The sequence below is a fragment of the Macaca fascicularis genome, chromosome 1 (genome assembly GCF_037993035.2).
Source record: "Macaca fascicularis isolate 582-1 chromosome 1, T2T-MFA8v1.1".
Lineage (NCBI taxonomy): Eukaryota > Metazoa > Chordata > Mammalia > Primates > Cercopithecidae > Macaca > Macaca fascicularis.
In genome coordinates, this window is record NC_088375.1 from 167030967 (window position 1) to 167045866 (window position 14900).

Genomic DNA, 14900 nt, shown 5'->3' on the forward strand with positions numbered 1-14900 from the left:
CAGACACTTAAAAAAGTTTATGGCAAGTGGGCTTAGAAATGGGCAAAAAATCATTAGCAGGCTCTGGGCTGTCCAGGCCTCATAGTGGACATGTGATAGGCCAGGGCTCAGGGCCCCAGGATAAGGGAAAAAGGGATCATGGAAATGATCCAGGTTTGGAAATGGGCCAGAGGATGTGGCAGAAGGTTAAGGGAGGAGAGGGAGGCTAAGTGCCAAATGAGTGCTGAGTATTGCATACCTAAACAAACCCATGCCCTCATAGAAACTTCCTGGTAAAAACAAGGAGAGTCACTGTCACCTACATAGATAACATTAAGTGTTCCATCAAATCAAATTGCCTCCCCTGAGCCTGCCCTTGCCATGAGCCTCTCTATCCCTGGATGGACTGTCTTCCTAGCCACTGGCCACTTTCCTTATAGATCAAGATCTTCCTTGCTGCATTCAGAAACCAGAATTCTCCCTTTGTCCCGCCACATTGTTCCCTGACACTGCAGCCAGCAGCCCAATCCGGGGCCACCAGTAACAGATGTCTAACACCTCAGGGAGTCCCCTCAATGAGTCAATGGGGTGACTTTGCACTTCTAGAAGTCCTTGCCCTCCCTCCTGCACTGTGGCAGCTGTGGACTGAAGTGACAGTCCCCAGTGATCTCATTTTGAGCTCATCTTTATTTTTTTTTTTAAATAAAACAAGGTTTTTAAAACACTTGTCCTGAAAAATCCATTCCCATCGTCCTCCCTTCCTCTTAGATGACCCAATATGTCTTATCGATCTGGAACTTTCTTTATCTGGTATCTAATGGCTCACATGAAGCTTTGTTCCTATTTTCCCGTGATGCTCCTTTTACCCCCAAGCCTTTGTTGGCATTGTTCCATCTCTTTTCATTGCTTTGTGGGTCTCAGCTTTACCCTGTATAATTGCTCAGACTGCCTCCTGCCTGCTCTGAGAACTCTGTCAGTTGCTGCCTGCTGCTTGCGGTCTGTTATCTTTTACTTGCTTCACTGGGCTTTTGGCTGCCCTCTGGACATTGCTGCTGTTCTAGGACTAGATATAGATCTGTTTACTTTTCTAAGTAGCCTCTTACACTAGCATTTTGCTGTCTACATTTTATTGCCTTTTTCTCTCTCTCTGTTTTCCTCTCCTTGCAGGCATGTTAGAGGCTCTCCAGCAGGCAAGCAGCCTAGGGAAACCACCATCCTACTGGCATCCTTGGCGTCCAAACTGACAGTGTTCTTCAGTTGCAAATGTGCAGGCAGCCAGGCAAGGGGCCAGCTGACTCTGGAGCAGCCCAGTCCTCAGAGGATATGGAGGGAATTAACTTTGTTTAATAAATAAAATAGCCAGACAAACTTAACTACAAAAGATGTGAGCCTGGGAAAAGAAGATGTACTAGGAAGCATTCTCTCATTCTTCCCTTTGTGCGTGCAGAGGAAACACTTCTGTGTGCCATGTGGTTTCTGATTGATAATGGAGAGTGAGGCCCTTCCAAGGCTCTTCTTGGAAGTGCCTGGGACGTTTTTTGCTGCATTTCTAGTTGGCTTCTACTTTGCTCCAGCTTCTGCAGAGCTGCTGACCTTTGATCCCTTCTGTTTGCCTCTAGAAACTGGCGTAGGCCCTTGGCTTCCCATGTTTGTACGTCAGCATGCCTTGGGGACTTAGGCTGCTGCAATTCTTGGCTGCCACACTCTAGCTTTGGTTCCATTTTGAACTAACCAACTATAGGCACTGTGGTCAGGCCTTCCCTCTCTGTCCAGGCCTTCAGAGACTACCACATTTGGGAAGTGGAGAGGATAGTAGAATAGAGTTCCAAGGAATATTTGAAGTACATTTGTCCCTAGGTGGCAGAAATGTAAGAAGGGAGAATTTTCAAGGAAGGAGTGCAAAGATATTTAGAATGAATTCTTTGCAATCTGAGTAAAAGAAATATAGGGGGAAAAAACTAGAGCATCAATAAAGTGGTTAAGAATACCATGAATCCAAAATTGGTAATTTAATCCAAAATTTAAAAAAGGGACAAACATTGGATCAAATATTGAAGTAGAACCTAAGAACCTATGCAATGTAATAATTGTAACCTAGACCATCAATTTGCAACTGGCTTAAGTGCTATTTAAGGTAAATACCACTCCATGATCAAGAGAGTGAGGATGTCTGTCTTTACTCTTTCATTCTTTCACTGACTTCTTTTATAGATATTTTTGAACAGCAGCCCAGTACTAGATGGTGCTAGATGCCGCAGAAGATACAAAGAAGAACACATGGGGTCTGCCCTCAACATAGTTAGACACATAAAAAGTCAAGTTAGGATAAAGAAATGAAGAGTGTTTCAAGATAGTATATGATTAAGTATCAATTAAGTAAGTACTATGGGTCTGCAAGAGGGAGTACCCTTGCAGGCTGGAGGGATCACACAGGGTTTATGGAAGAGATGGGCCTCAAAGCGACCTGGGTAAGTCAATAAAATTGTAAAGGAAAAGACAAATTCTCACGCTTAGTGATGACTTAGTGAGTTCTCATTATGTACAACAAACTTTAGAAAAGCTGTGTCAAGTAGTCTTAGGCTAACGGCCCCATGGGCCTAAGATTGCAGCTGCAACTCCTCACAGAGCTGTATTTCAAACATAAAGAAAGGGGCAAGGACCAAACATGTTCTCCTTGCAAACTCTCTCCACTTAGGGAGAAAGTCTTTGTCAAAAGGTTTGCCCTGAAATCTCACTGGCCAGAACTAACTCATATGCCTACCCCTAGGCGATTACTGGCAAAGTTTAATTCAATCGTGATTCTTCCCTGGGCTGGATAGACTGTGCACAGTTTTGATGAGATCAAGGGATCCCCATTTACTAACTGAATAAAACCAGAGTTCTGTTTGGCAGAGAAGAAAGTGAGGATGGTGGATGAATAGACAGTGAACAGTGTTTGCCACATTTACCATTAATGACTTGTGCCCATATGGCTTCTCCACCGGCTGTAGCTAGGCCTTGACCTTGGCCTTCATTTACAACTTGGAATTTTTCCCCCATTGAAAATTATTGTTCCTGCACAATGGATCTGACACATGCCAGGAAGGCAACTCAAAATTTCATCAGTAAATTCTTATTCAGAGAAAATCCCTTGGTCACGTCACATAAGATTGATGAATTAACATACCTTTATGTGTTAAGTTTTTAAAATGTTTTAAGTTAGGTACCATTTTTATGACTCCTTTGAACTAAACTGGCTAAAAATTAACCTACAGACCTCTAGTCTCAAGATAAGAATAGGTAAGTCTTTAGACACATCCAGATAAGTTTTAGATAAAAAGGCTTCTTATATTGTAGTCACTAGATTTTTTTTTGTCTTAATTCCCCATTGGATTGAAATCTAGAGGGCAGGGTTCAATGGGCTGTAGAACTGAGTGATCCAGTATAGTAACCACTAGCCACATACGGCTACTGAGTACTTGAAATGTGGTTAATGAGATGGAGGAAATGAGTTTTTCATTGTATTTTAATTTTAATTTAAAGTCTGATTTTGTTATTGAAAAACTTTTAAGTATGCTTGGAATAATTCACGTATGGGAATCTCCTTTCTCAATTGTAAGCTGTATGAAACCTAAAAGAGCTTGACTATTTCCAATGAAAATGTAGTGTTTGAGTTGAGAGGTGTCATAAGTATAAAACATATACTGCATTTTAAAGATGTAGTATGGTAAAAACTACATAAATAAATCTCTTAAATAATTTCTTATATTGACTACATCATGAAATGACAATATTTCAAATATACTGGGTTAAAGAAAATATACTATTTAAATTAATTTTACCTATTTCTTTTTACTCTGTTTCAAGGTGGCTATTAGAAAATTCTAAATTACATGTGTGGCTTTTGTTATATTTCAGCACTGCTGGAATATATACTGAGCACTCAAATGTTTGTTGAATGAACGCTTTGGTGACTTGACCAAGGTCACTCAGAAAGACTCAAGACTGAGTCCCAGGTTGCCTTTCTCTCCATGTCATCTTCCTTTCCACCATTCCTTGTGGCTTTCTGTATCCCATATTGTGCTTCCTGGTCACACTCTTATACTCACCTGCAGCACAGAAACTTTCCTCATGGAGTGAGTTTTACAAACTCTGAGGAGAGGGAGAAACATCTGTGTTGAGGGTGTGTAAAGGCAGCAGCTTATAGAAAATGGAACTCCCTTTGTTAGAAAGAAGTAAGTGATTTAGGATGCCAAATCTCAGATGACTCTTTTGTTTTATATTTTGCCATTGCTGGGTGTCTTTTCTGAGATCGCCGGTCAGCTCATTGAATGTTCTTGTTCTGAAAGTTCTCGTTTCATAAAAAGGGGGGTTTTACACTTCTGGACAGATTTCTTGCTATCCCTAGGGCTCTAGTGACACAGAGCAGACAAGAGAAACATAGGCTGTCTGAGCACAATGGGAGGAAAGCCGAGAACCAGTGGCCACCCACGCTGCTCACCAGAGAAACCCAGCACTCCCCTGGCTCAGAGAGCAGTTGCTTTGTTAGACCCTACACCAAAAGATTTGCTCTAAACCCGCTGAGACCATTCCCCCAGATTGCAATAATTACAGAACTGCGCTTCGCACTGCTCTTCATAAAACATGCACGAAACCAGCTGGGCCTGTGAATCATCCACTGAAGTGAAAGCACTGTAATTTCACATTTCCAATTTTTGGTCCTCATGTTCAAGCTGAAAGTGCCTTTATTTTTGCAGGATTTCATTCAATAGACATTCATTCACCACATATGTATTGGGTACCTGCTATGTGTCAGGCAATATGAGATGCCAAGAAAAATAATACATGCTGATTTATTGGTCTATACTATATAACAATTACTTGTGTAGCTGACCTATAATAAGTTATATATTTATTTATCTGAACTATCATAGACAAAGAGAGGCACAGATAATTTTTAAGAGCATAACCCAAAGATGTGTCTTTACATAAGTATACTCACCATTCTGGTTCAAAAACGAGATCTCTGTGGACCAATTTTTTGTCTCTGGCAGTGCACTAGAACACTTGGTGTGATTCTAGGAATCCTCTCTAAGGAAATAATCAGGGATTATGGTTAAAGGTGTATGTATATTGATGTCATTGCAGTGTTATTTAAGAGAGAAAAGAAAACTCTAAATAAGAGTGGTTTAGTAAAATTTGGGCCTGACTTTATGATGGCAAATCATTACAAATCATGTTTTAAAGAATATTTAGTAATGTAAGAAAATATTTCCCTTATATGCAGAGATTTAAAAGTCAGGATATAAAAATACACATTACATGTGTTTTTCAGTTTGGAAAAAATATCTATACAGATATGCAGAGAAAAGACTAGAAGGATATATACCAAAATAGTAGCAATTTACCTCTGGGGATGAGGTTATATATCGCTTTATTTTCCTATTTATATTCTACAGTTTTAAAATGTTTAATTGTTCACTATTCCTGAAATATGGAAAAACAAACTTTTAATTTTTATTCATTTTATTTATTATTATTATTTTAGTGAGGGAGTCTTGCCATGTTGCCCAGGTTGAACTTGAACTCCCAGTCTCAAGCTATCCTCCTGCCTTGGCATCCCAAAGTGCTAGGATTACAGGCATGAGCCACTGCGCCCAGCCATAACAAACTTTTAAAAGAAAATTGGTGCAGAGTCACCATTTTCCTCTGTGGAATTAATTTGAATTTTTAAAAAATACCTAGCCTCCCCCACTCCTCATTTCTATAGTTCTTTAAATAACCGATTCTGGATTTATCACACTTGACTTTATCTAAAACTTTTGAACCAATTTGTAACTGCCTAGGACACATTGTGTGGACAATTAAATCCATAAACTTACTTCTTGTATCACTTGGGTTAATACCATTGACTTTTCTGGGTTATTGAGAAGCCTGGATGAAGCGAAGAATGTGTGAAGTCTAGTTCAGTGCCTGGCCCGTGATGAGCCTGTGATGAGCCCTCTCTACTGTTTCCTACCTGGCTTTCTTCTCTTCACAACTCTCTGCCTTGTCTAGCATTTGTTTTATATATAATTTAAAGTCTAGGCTGGGTGCAGTGGCTGACACCTGTAATCCCAGCACTTTTTGCAAGGCCGAGGTGGGTGGATCACCTGAGGTCAGGAGTTCGTGACCAGCCTGGCCAACACGGTGAAACCCCGTTTCTACTAAAAATACAAAAAAATTAGCCAGGCATGGTGGCAGACACCTGTAATCCCAGCTATTTAGGAGGTTGAGGCAGGAGAATCACTTGAACCCAGGAGGTGGAGGTTGCAGTGAGCCAAGATCGCACCACTGCACTCCAGCCCAGGCAACAAGAGTGAAACTCCGTCTCAAAAAAAAAAAAAAAAAAAAAAAAAATTAAAAATTGATTGCCTTTTATCGTGGTAAAATATACATATTTTTAAGTGTACAGCTAAGTGGCATTAAGTGTATTCACATTGTTGTACAACTATCACCACCATCCATCTCCAGAACTCCTTCATCTGCCTGAACTGCAAGTCGGTACCATTTAAACACTAACTCCTCGTTCCTCGCTCCTCCCAGCCCCTGGCAACTGCGATTCTATTTTCTATCTCTATGAATTTGACTACTCTAGGTGCTTTTTATAAATGGAACCATACAGGATTTGTCCTTTGTGACTGACTGATTTCCCTTAGGATAATGTTCTCGAGGTTCACCCATGTGTCTGAAATTTCCTTTTAAAGACTCGATAATGTTCCATTGTCTACACATACCACATATTGTTTGTCCACTCATCTGTCCATGGACTTTGGGTTGCTGGCACCTTTTTTGGCTATTGTGAATAATGCTGCTATGAAAATGGATGTAGAGATACTTGTTCAAGCAACTCTTTTGCTCAAAGGAGAATTGCTGGATCATATATTAGGTTGGTGCAAAAGTAATTGCAGCTTTTCCCATTCCTTTTAAAGGCAAAAATTTTTTGAGAAACTGTTCAACTGCGTTCCATAGTAGCTCTACCATTTTACTTTATATGGTATGATTTTTATTCATTTTTGTTTTCCCTAATTAGATTGCTATCTTCCTGAGATCATTTACCCTATGGCACCTGAATCTCCCAGAGCCCCTACAAAATTGCCTCAAGCATTATAGATGCTCAATAAATATGGGAATAAAAGGTTTGTTTCAAGCTCCTGGAAGCTCATCTCCATTCTCAGTGTGTTCCTTCTTCTCGTCCTTGTTCTTTCCTCAGCTCTCATATCCCGTGATTTAGTAGACCTCTGCTAATAATTTCCATGTCTTTAATGACTTACAGTCTTTGGCCATGCAGCTGTTAAGAGCCTGGACACTGAGGTCAGAAATACCTGGCTTCAAGGCCTGGCTCTACCACTTACCAGTTGTATGACCATGGGCAAGCTTCTAATCTCTTGTTTTGGATATTTATTGCTGCATAATGAAACACTCCCAAATGTAGTAGCCTGATCAATGGCTATTTTATTATTTACTAGAATTCTGTGGGTGTACTGGGTTGATTCTTGTATTCCACATTGTGTCATCTGGGGTCACTCACATGGCTGCGTTCATCAGTGAGCTTGGCTAGGGTTCCAATGACCAAGAAGGCCTCACTCACATGTCTGACACTTCATGTCTTGGGTAGCTGAAATTGCTGGGGGCTGGCTGGGTCTTTCCTTCTTCCTTCTTAGTCTCTTATAAAAAATTGGATCCTTTTCTCCATGTGGCCTTTGTCCATGTGGCCTTTCTCTCTTAACAGGTTATTCAGACTTCCTGACATGGCAACTGGCTTCAAAGAGAGCAGAAATGGAAGTTGCCAGTGTTCTTAAGATGTAAGCCAGAACAAGCATGTCATCACTTCCAATTCATTCTTTTGTTGAAAGCCACCACAGGCCAGCCAAAGCTCAACAGGAGGGGAAATAGACTCCAACACTCAGTGGGAAGAGGGGCATTTGCATACTGGGATGGAGGAATTCATGGCCATATTTGCAGACAACCCATCTCTAAGCCTCGGTTTCCCCATCTGTAAAATGGGAGATAATAATAACAGCTTTCTTTGTAAGGTTACAGTGAAGATAAAATGTAATAATGCATGTAAGATGTACACTAATCGTGATTCAAATTATTCTTATTATATTATTATTTCTATTTTATTCCAAGGTTGATGTTTTTCAAGTTCATTTTGAAATTCTCCTCTCTTTCTCTATTCAATAAGATCGACACACCGCTAATCATCACCACAAAGAGTATTGCAATCAGTATAAGAATACCTACCCTCCCTGCCATAAACCAGGGCTGGCTTCCCAGGAATCCTCAGGGTTTTCCAGGCTTTGTGCCTGTGCCCCACTTCCTTTTTGAGATGTCGCTCTTGGACTGAAAGGGCATGACCATTTTTGGGATCCACTTTTGAAATCCTACAGCTTTCTGCAATTTGTTTTTATAAAATCATATTTTGCATCTTGAGAAATATTAATGCCTTCTCTCTTTGAACTTTGAAATTTCTTTCATGAAAGAAAAATAAAAAGCAGAGGTTATTAGGATGACATATGCACTCACCTCATAATTCAGATATTCAAACAAAAATGATCTTTCTTTGCTGATTTGGTCTTCCTCACCAAATCACCCCCTGGGGAGTGGGAGGAAATAAAATCTGCTCAAGAGTCAGCCTGATTTAAACAGTAGTCTAACATGATCATTTAAACAGTTCCTTTTAGATGGTGTACCATGTCTCTTGGATAAGATGCTGTGTGTCTCTGACACCCTTTCTTCCTCCTGGTTTCCTCCCTGTGATGGTTCCTGGGTCTAAGGGGGCTGGCATGGCTATTGCTCCCTACTGGACAGATGGAAGAGCTAGAGTCCTTGGGCCCTGTCCCTTCTCTGGTTTTCAGGGTGATGTCCCTTGTCTGCCTGCTTGCTGCTTGTTCTACAGGCATGAGAACCTGAAGTCCAAGGCTGGTAACTAGTCATTTCCTCTCTGGGTTTGGGTGACGGGGTGCTGCTCTTGCCTCATTCAATCTCAGCTTAGCTTTTATGGGTGCCATGGCTGCTCTGTGGCCTGGCTGTGGCTCCCTGGCTATCCTAACCCAGGCAGTCAATGCTGAGCCCTCTCTCTGGGGCAACCCTACCCTGATACAGTAACCCACTAGCATTCTCCATGGCTCTCCTCTCAGCCTCTCTGGGTCCAGCCTCTCTCTGTCTGACCACGCTGCCAGTGCCAGCCCCTCATTCTTTCAAAGCTTTTGCTTTCAGAAATAATGCCTTGGTGAGCATATTGTATGTGTCTGTTGCTTTCTAGGAATAGATATAGAGAAATAAAATTGTGGGATTTTAGGTTACATACATTTTTATATTTTAAAATAGTCCCATATTTACCTCAAAAGTCACTGTTACCAATTTACATTCTATCACTCCTCACACTTGCTAATTCTGGAGATGAGCAAATTGTTTACAGAGTTTGTCAATCTGATGGTCGTTAAAAAGGTATTTTAGTATTGCTAAGCATTTTTCTTATGTTTATTGACCATAACCATCCTGTGAATATCCTGTTCATATCTTTGACTTTTTAAAATCAGGTTTGTTTTTTTTTTTGTCTTTTCTTCTTCTTCTTCTTATAGGTTGATATATCCAGGTGTCTTAGTCAGCCTGGGCTGCCATAACAAAATACTATAGACTGGGTAGCCAGACAACAAAAATTTCTCACAGTTCTGGAGGCTAGAAATCAAAAATCAAAATGCCAGAAGGGTTAGTGTCTGGTGAGGGTTTGTCACTTGGGTTGCAGACAATGCCTTCTTGCTGTGTTCTCATAGGGCCTCTCCTTAGTGTGTGCAAGGAGGGAGGGAGGGAGACAGAGAGAGAAAGAGAGAGAGAGAGAGAGAGAGAGAGAGAGAAGGTCTCTTCCTCTTCTTAGGCCATCCGGTTGCATGAACATGGTAGCTCACACCTGTAATCCCAGCATTTTGAGAGGCCAAAGAGGGAGTATTGCTTGAGCCCAGGAGTTTGAGACCAGCCTGGGCAACATAGGGATACACCATTTCTACAAAAAATGATTTTTTTTAAAAAAGGCTATCAATCCTATTGGATTAGGATCCAACCCTTATGATCTCATTTAACCTTAATTACCTCTTAAAAGCCCTGTCTCTAAATATAATCACATTGGGGGTTTGTGCTTCAATATATGAATTCAAGAGAGAACACAATTCAGTCAATAACACCAGGATACCATTCTTTTGCCTGTTATATGTGTTTGCATTATGTATGTGTATGTATGCACATATGTGTATGTATGCACATATGTGTATGTGTGTATATATGCACATACACATATATATCTGCAAATGCAAATATTTTCTCCTAGACCATAACTTTTGTTAATGACGTCTTTTGTCATCGATAAGATTTTAGTTTTGATGTGTCAAATTTTCTCACCTTTTTCTTTGTTTTTATGACTTAAGGAGGCCTTCTGTACATGTAAGATCATGAACATACTATTTGTTCATCTATATTTTAGAAGAACATGCCTATAAGCCTTTTGAGCCTGATGCCCTTGCATGGACTGGAAGGAGGTACACATTTAACTAATAGTTCAGTTTCCGTAATGGTTTATTAATGTTTTCTATTCTTCCCAAAGTTTGGTTATTTATATTTTCTTAGAAAATCCTTTTCATCTGGGTCTCAAATTCCTTGTTATAAAATTGTGCATAATGCTCCTTTTAAGTGATCTTTTATATCTGTACAAATCCCTTTTCATGCCTGATATGGCCTATTAAGCAATAGGTAATATTGGTTTTTCTTTTTATTAACTATTCTAGCCAAATAATTTTTACCTTAAAATAAAGCAAATCTGTGGTTTTATTGATTAATTTTGCTGAGTTTTTTTCCTGTTTCAGTAATTTCTGCTTCCATATTAATTTATTTCTTACTATTTACTTGGCTTTATTTTGTTTTGCTTTTCAATCTTTTTTATATTTCTAATAAATAAATGTAAGACTAGAGTTTTTTTCTAAAAATTGGTTTGGCCATATTCCATTAGTTTTGATGTGTGCTACTTTCACTGTGGTCTAGTTCTAAGTGGTTTACTTCCTCTTTAAACCAAGAGGTCTTTAGAAGTGTGTTTTTATAGTTAAGGAGTATAGATTTTTTTTTTTGGCTCCCTGTTAATTTCTAAATTTATTGCATTCTGGCTAATGAATGTGGCCTGTAAAATAACAGTTTTTAAAAATGTGTTGTAATTTCCTTTGAGCATAGAACAGAGTCAAATTTGGTGAACTTTGCATGTGTGTTTTTAACTTTTAATAATGGTGTAATATTGAATGTTTTTACCTTCCAGTGTTGTCTTAGCTTCTGAGATAGGCAGTTGCATTTAGTAGCAAAACCATCACTGATTCATTTAATCAAAAGATATTTACTGAGTGCCTGCAAGGTCTTGGGACTGGAGGTTGACAGCCTTTTCAGAGAAGCAGACACAAATTACAGTAAAATAATGGGCTGAAGAAAATGCATTTGATTCTGTGAGTGTGTACCTTATATAAAAGAACATGGGCTAGGGAAAACTTCTCTGCTGTTTGAACAGAGACAAAGGGTGAGTGGACATTAACTAAGAAAAGGGCTGGGGAAGGGCGGAGAAGAGTGTCCTAGGCTCAACAGCGCGGTGTCGAGCCCTGTGTACAACACGAACAAGGTGTGCTGGTGTCGCAGAAGTGCCAGTGGGTCAACGTGACTGCAGCTCCCCAAGCAAGGTATTTGTGGTGCAGAAGGAAGCTGGGAAGTATGTGTGTGTGTGTGTGTGTGTGTGTGTGTGTGTGTGTGTGTGTGTGTCTGTGTGTGTGTCTGTGGCGCGCACGGTGGGAGAGAGGGTGCAGAATACGTAAGGTCTTATGAAGAATTTGTGCCTTTATTTAAGAAAAAAGAGAAGTCCTTAAAAGAGTTAGGTAGGCTCACAGGATCGTATTTGTGGTTTTAAAGGGTAACTTAAAGAGGAACTCTTAATGTTTGTTTGCTCTGAGGACCTTTTTTTTAATTCCTTGATGTTGTACATAGAGAGGTTCTATTTCCCGTCTCTCTCCCTGTCTTTAGTGAAGTTGACCTAGTTGTGTGAAGAAAATAATTACCCACTGTGTCTTCTATTAGCAGCCTGAAAATTACCCTGTGCCTTTGGAACCAAGTCTGCACTCATTGTAGATTAGAATAATAATAACAACAATCGCATAATAAGAAGATGAATAACATAGCAGCTATTTTATTTTTTAGAACTTCCTATGTGTCCTAGCTCTGTGCTAGGTCCCCTACAAGTTTTATCTCGTTGCATCTTCACTATAACCTTAGGAGACTTTTTTTTTTGGGGGGGGAGGGCTACTACACATCAATCACCTGCACTCAACAAATAGGTTGCCCTCAGTGGCTTTCATTTGCCCAATATGACTGTCCTCAAACATACACACACACTAGTGCACACACACACACACCTCTGACTACATCGGGGATGCACCCTGGGCCCAACTGCAACCATTGTCTAGCCAGCAGTTCATAGGATATCAAAAAACAAAAGGCTTTATTCTCATTAATTTTTGCTTTTAGAAAGTTCAAGTTGAGAAAATAGAGGAAATCTATTGTCCTCTATTTCACCGTAGAAACTGAAGTTGAAAGATAAGAAGCCAGAGAGGCCATGACGAGCTTGAGTGCATTGAGGGCATGAGTAAGTCATGGACATGAGTAAGCAGAAGCCATGAGGGAGAGAAAGGATACCTGGGGTGAGGGAGAGAAACTACTTCATGAAGGAAAGAGAAGCAGACCAAGGGTAGGCCAACACTTGGAGAGTGGTATTAATAGCCACATAGGTGGTGAGCACTAGAGTAAAGATCCACACATTCCTGCCCTGGGGCCCAGTTCCAGTCTCTGAAAGACCCCCATGCCCTGCTCCTCAGAATGGTTCCTACTCTCAGCTTTCATGGGATGCCTACCCTCATCAGGCCTTATCAAAACCTCATTACCAGAGTGAGCCTAACAGAATCTCTGCTCCATGGGACCCCAGAGACAGTGTTCCCATGTCCAGATAAAGAAACAGATTCAGAGAGGGAAAGTAACTTGCCCAAATTGCCACAGCTAATTGGCAGAGCAGAAACTTGAACTGAAATTAGTGTGATTCTTTTCTTGAGACAGGTTCTTGCTCTGTTGCCCAGGCTGTAGTGCAGTGATGCAATCATAGCTCACTGTAGCCTCAAACTCCTAGACTCCAGATATCCTCCCTCCTCAGCCTCCCAAGCAGCTGAGACCACAGGCGTGTGCCACCACACAGGGCTAATATTTTATTTTAGATATGAGTTCTCACTATGTTGCCCAGGCTGGTCTTGAACTCCTGGGCTCAAGCAATGCTCCCACCTTGGCCTCCCAAAGTGTTGGAATTACAGGCATGAGCCACCATGCCTGGCCCAATTAGTGTCATTCTAAAGCCCCCATCCTTAAACATATTGTTTATTAAAGCAGCAGAAATTATCTGCTCAAAAATATTTGCTCAGACTATTAACTTTTCCTTACCTTGAACACAAACACAAGGGGCACACAACTTTCATTATCAATAAGCCAAGTTATTTGGCATTATTGACCTGTTGTTAAATCTTACGACTTAACACTCTTTAACATAAGAGGACTTTTGCTTTTGAGTGGACTGCACAAAAATAGTTTTTCCACCTCGTCAGCTATGGGGTGGGTAGGGAGTGAGGAGGCAGCAGGGATACTTTAGGAGATAGGTTTATATAGTTTTATCCAAGAACTGGATAAAGCCTTGCAGCTCTGGGACCTGATTATCCATTCACTCAGGGAGTGGTCCTGGGAGAACTGCGTCATGCAAAAGAAACTCCCAGTAATCATTAGAAAGTAGATTGCTGCATTATCTAGTTTTCAGTAGTGGAGGAACAGAGCTGGGTGCCTAGTCAACTCTAATTGTGGTCCTCTACGTAGAATGTTCTCTCCCAAGTGCAGTGGCAAGGGGAGTGAATTCAGAACAATTTTAATGAGTACCTGGAAAGTATGAGGCTTCATGCCTACAGAAAGAGTAAAGGTCAGAACGATAGTTACACAGGCCTGAAGCAGGTCGCCTTCACTGTGACAGCAGGAAATCTCTGAGGCTGCAGCCTCCTGGTAAATACAACAGCCTTTTCCCTCCAGAGACCCTCTCTCTGTGTGTACATGCCTCTCCTGACTTGCCACAGGTCCTGTGCAGAGGACAGAGGGGATCCTCATCTTTCGTGTCGCTTCCCAGCAAGCCCTTGTGTGTCCTGAGCCCATTGCAGCTGAAGACATTTCGTTTCCTGATATTTGCCAAATCCCCTTTTACCTAGTTTCTGATATTTATTCTGTCAAGATGGGGCACAGCCATGACCCGAGAGATGAGACAGACCCACACAGGCATGACCAATTAGGCAAAGCCCAGTAAGATGCAACAAACCCCAGTGGCACGTCCCATGAGGGTTGGCAGACTGACAGTGTCACAGAGTCCAATAGCAAAGATCAAAATCAGCCCTGAGGGCGGCCTGAGTTTCCCCAGATCATCACCTGTGTTCATCTTCACTCTCCCTGTATCCATATATCCACTACACCATTACAGAACACTTCTCTTTTAAATGTTCACTTTCAGACTTTATTAAATAAAACTTTACATACTTATAGTATATGAAAAATGACCATCACTTATCAAGATAAAAGAAAAAGACTTTAAAAATAGATGTAACAATTAGGGTAGAAACTGTTTGTCCACTTTTCTTCTAAAACCGCAGCTCATTGCCACTGGGGCCTGCATCACCTTGGCCTGGCTTGGGGCTGGAGTGTCTAGGCCTGACCGAGAGAGTCAGCCCTGCTTGTGGGTCCTGTTTCCACCATGTGTGGTTGAGAGACTGCAGAGAGGTAACTGAAGCCTGCTTGGATCTCATTTCCTTCCC

General features: G+C 40.9%; 1 long non-coding RNA gene across 3 annotated transcripts in view; it reads left to right on the forward strand.

Moving 5' to 3' along the window:
* Window positions 1–11629: 11629 nt before the first annotated feature.
* LOC123568364 (uncharacterized) overlaps window positions 11630–14900 on the forward strand; it is a 39292-nt gene continuing 36021 nt past the window's right edge. For all 3 annotated transcript variants that reach the window (XR_010577908.2, XR_010577910.2, XR_006691665.3), the window contains exon 1: window positions 11630–11705. This is a non-coding gene — a long non-coding RNA (uncharacterized lncRNA). The remainder of the gene's footprint in view (window positions 11706–14900) is intronic.